The following is a 4,699-nucleotide window of genomic DNA, read 5'->3' on the forward strand; positions in this document are numbered from 1 at the left end:
CTGGTTTTTTCCCCTAACTCTTGATGTTACTCAAGACCGCTCCCTTGACTTTCCTCTGTTATCTAAGGAGGGATTTCTTTGGGTTGGGAAGGTTTAAAGTCATTTTATTGCCATGTTTAGTGGACAGAGCTTTTAAATACCATGGATAAATGAGGGGATGGATGACAGAACGTGAAGATGAGGAACCTGAGCTTCCCACGCAGTTCATGATCCTTTGTCTCCTGATCCTTCATCACGCCCTCTCAAAAGATTGTGGATTCTTTATGGAAGATACTATGTATCATTCCTTTTTCCTAATAATCTAGCATGGTACATAGTGTCTACTATATGCCAAATAAGTTAATGAACAGATGAATTAGTAGACGTACACATATATATGTGCATATTAAATTTAAATTACAAAATAATAAACTGTATGAATCTGGATAGAAAATATCGATGAGTCAAAAATTTTTTTTCTATTTGGTTTATTATATAGATCCTAAATGTGTATGGATAATTTTGATTCCTAATTCTATTCCTTAGGATGGTATTATAAAGAAAGGAATCCTGTAGGTTTCATCTCAATGGTTCATTCTTATGCAACACTTATTACTGTGAACCACATATGTACCCACCACTTTGCTAGACATTAAATAAATGAGTCAGAGAAAATGTTGACTATTTTAATATGGATCTAAAAATAAATGGTTGAGCTCCTCCTTATTAGAGAGACAGCCACATCCTCTGGTGCCATGCTAGTAATGGCCCTTAGACACAATGATGAAGGTTGGAGTAAATGGATTTAGCCATATTGGGAACCTGGTCACCAGGGCTGTTTTTAATTCTGGAAAAGTAGATACTGTCACCATCGATGACCCCTTCATGACCTCAGCTACATGGTCTACATGTTTTGCTATACCACAGCAAATTCAGAAGCACAGTCAAGGCTGAAAATGGGAAACTTGTCATCAATGGAATGCCCAATTCCATCTTCCATGAGTGAGATCCCACCAACATCAAATGCAGTGATGCTGGTCCTAAGTATGTTGTGGAGTCCACAGGGGTCTTCACCATCATGAAGAAGGCTGAGGTTCACTTGAAGGGTGAGGCCAAGAGGGTCATCATCTCTGTCCCTTCTGCTGATACCCCCATGTTTGTGGTGAACATGAATCATGAGAAGTATGACAACTCCCTCAAGATCATTAGCAATGCCTCCTGCACCATCAACTGCATGGCCCCTCTGGCCAAGGTCATCCATGACAACTTTGGCATTATGGAGGGACCTGACCATAGTACATGCCATCACTGTCACCCAGAAGACCATGGAAAGTCCCTCTGGGAAGCTGTGGTGTGATGGTCAAGGGGCTACCCAGAACATCCTCCCTGCTTCTACTGGTGCCACCAAGACTATGGGCAAGGTCATCCCTAAGCTGAATGGGTCTAACTGGTCTCCAAGGAGTAAGAGTCCTTGGACCACTAGTCCCAGCAGGAACAAGAGAAAGAGAAAGGCCTTCAGATGCTGAGGAGTCCTTGCCCCAACTCATCCCACAACATACTGAGAATCTCCTGACCTATATAGTTTCCAACCCCGTTCTCCTGAAGAGGAGGAGGGACTTGGGGACCCTACCTAGTCATATATTATTGGTAAAGTATACTTCACACAACTTAAAAATTTAAAAATACAAAAATGAAAACAAATGGTTGATCCATAAATTGCTAAAGTTTATTAGATAAGGTTAGAAATAACCTTCTATAGGATTGCAAGTGGGCATTCAGAAGGGAGAAATTGCTTTTTGTGAAGTAATTGCAGAGAAGATCTACAGTTCAAAACTCAAAAATTAAAACAGAATCAAAACAAAAATCCTCCTCACAAGTAAAGGAACCCTCAACCCCCCAAAAAAAACCCCAAAGAAACCCTAAGAAACATAAACACAATTCATGATATGCAGACTGGTCTTGAGTGTTCTGAAAATTCATGTAACTTCAAGCTGCAATTCTAACGTCATCTTGGGTGACTGAGGCAAAGCCTTGGGCATGTGCCAGAAGGACAGTCAGATGAGAGATACCTGCATAAACCCATGGGCCTCAAAAGATGAAACACTCCACTCAGTAAACAAGTGATCCATAGGTCAACCTCACAGAAGTGGGCAATAAGGAAATGCATTTGTGCACCTCTTGTTTCTAGGTAAAGGAAGAAAAAGTCTCCACTGAGGAACTAAAGCAGCCCTCACATAGACTGACTCCACACTACCTACCTACATGGCACACAATCCTTCAGTCCCAGATAAACCTGTCTTTACAACGTTTTTGGTGGTATATTTAACATAGAGAATCAGTAATATGAGAGATTACTAGAATAAATACGTCTGAGAAATTCCTTTGTAAAGTAGTCTGCTGGGAGATGTTGTGAATCCTTGCCTAGGGGGCATATAATTTTTAGGAAGTTAGGTTTTATTCTTGAAGGTGGAAGAGGAAATTCCTAACCAATATCCATTGGTTTCTACTGTGCTTTACTCACTGAGCTGAGCTGCCCTTAGCACTTATTTTACAATATAAGATGCGGACCAAGTACATGAGAATCACCCAGGATGATTTCTTAAATTGCATACTTCTGTGCCCTACTCCATGCCCAAGGATGTACATTCTTAATATTAAAGTTTGATAAATTGGACCGTGCTGTGGGGCTATTCTTCAGCAAGCTTTGGAAAAGCTAACAAATGTTATTTTTATCTTAAGCAACAGATATCTACAGGGAGTGTAGCGCCAAGCCTGGAGAAGATTTAAATTGTCATTAAAAAGTGCCCTTCCTTTTAAAATGGGGGCAATAACAATTATTTAGAAGTTGGCTCTAAGCAGAATGTCATAAAAGAAAGAGCTGCTAGCTCCTCTCAAACTTCACCCTTGGAGACAGCATGGAAGTAAGAGGAGGGTCGTAGACTCCAGAGCCAAATAACAACTGCAAAATACACACAGCTAACAACGGTAATGAAACTTTGGGAAACTCTCTAGAAAATAGACTGTGCCAAGATCCGTGTGTGTGTGTGTGTGTGTGTGTGTGTGTGTGTGTGTGTGTGTGTGCTGGGGAGATGTAAATGACAGCCTACTGGGGCAGAGGACCAGGCATCATAAGTGGAGAAGTGCCAAGTGACAGCTCTCCAGCTGGGCTCTTCTCTCTCACTCACACCCCCGGGGCATGATTACGGGGACCACGGACACTCCAGATGGAGCAAGGGGAGCCACAGCCTCTGCAGGCAAGACAGCGCTGGGAAGTCAGGATGTGCTGGGTTCAGAAGCATTTTAACAAGTGCAGTTCATCTTGCCAGATCCTGATATCTCCCTTTCTTCCCCCAAAGTACAGAGTAGCTCAATAGGAGGAGGTAATTTGTGGCAAAGAGCAATGCCTAGGTGAAGTAACTGGAGGTTTCCTAAGGTCAGAAGGGAGGATCCCAGATTGCAGGAGGAACGCTTATCGGACCTTGAGGGCTTCACCCTCAATTCATCAGGTGGGTCAAAGCCTTCATATCCTAGGCACAGTGTCCAATAGTTTTCAGGTATAAACAGGAAAACCTATGAAATCTGGGACAAATGCAAGAACTATAAAAACAAAACAAAACAAAAATACCACAACACATTTTTAAAAAACTTAAAAAAGAGAAAACAGAAGAAATGACCCAGAACAGGATCTCAAAGTATGCATAACAAAGATCCTTAGAGATATATGTATAATACTATATATAATATATAAAAGACAAGCGATTATAAAGAACCAGTTGAAATGATTGTTTGGATTGAAAAATAAATGATAAAGTACAAAGAATTAATTGGAGAACTAAAAGATGGGGAAATTCTCTATTTCAAAAGCCACCTAAAATTTTAAAAATATGGAAAGCATAAAACAAAATGTAAGATTCATGGGACTTCTAGATGGAGAGGGAAAAAATTAAATAATAAGAAGAAATACTTGCAGAAATTATGATTGGCTGCCACCTAGAATTAAAGAAGTATAAATTAACATATTCAGCAGTCATAGAGAGTCAAAAAGAGATAAATGAGAAAAAAATAAAACCTCACAATTAAGGGATGCTATTAAAGGTTTAAAATTTAGAAACTAACAAACAAATCTGGCAAAAGTAGAATAAAAGGGCAGGCTAAACACAAAGGAACAAACTTCAGATACTTTAAAAAAAATACTTTAAATGTAGGTAAAATATCAGCTGTAATAAAACCTTTTAAAATTTATTAAAGATTCTCTTTATTCACTTTGTTGGACTCTGACAAGGAATTTCTTTCAAAGGAGGGAATCCAAAAGGAATCAATGAAAAAGTCGACAGGATATTTATAAATCAATGGAAATCAATCAAATAGAAAGTCAAGTGAATAAATAATCTAATAAAGTATATTCTCTACGTGGACGTTGGATTGAGTTGGTAGAAATTCCTTTCTATACTTTATCTCTTCCTGGAGTCATGCCCTTTTTAGTGTGACTTTGCAACTTCTTCCAACAAGCTTTTCCCTCTGCCTCTGAGTTGGGCTGGCTTTGTGGCTCGCATTAGCCCAGGGAATGCTGAGAAGGTGGCAGTGGCCTCTGTCTAAGCCTGGACTCATCACCGCTCTGCTTGCTCTCTTTGAACCCCCACGCCAGGCTGCTAGACGATACAAGCCACGTGCCCTAGCCTTGAATGATTCACCGGTTGTCTGCTGGCCTAATATTTCCTTT

At 40.0% G+C, this 4,699-nt stretch overlaps 1 pseudogene; it reads left to right on the forward strand.

Annotated features, from left to right (window-relative positions):
* The first annotated feature begins 759 nt into the window (after positions 1-759).
* On the forward strand, positions 760-1,505 carry LOC116596877 (annotated as a pseudogene).
* Positions 1,506-4,699: the final 3,194 nt, after the last annotated feature.

This window comes from Mustela erminea, chromosome 8, assembly GCF_009829155.1.
Source record: "Mustela erminea isolate mMusErm1 chromosome 8, mMusErm1.Pri, whole genome shotgun sequence".
Lineage (NCBI taxonomy): Eukaryota > Metazoa > Chordata > Mammalia > Carnivora > Mustelidae > Mustela > Mustela erminea.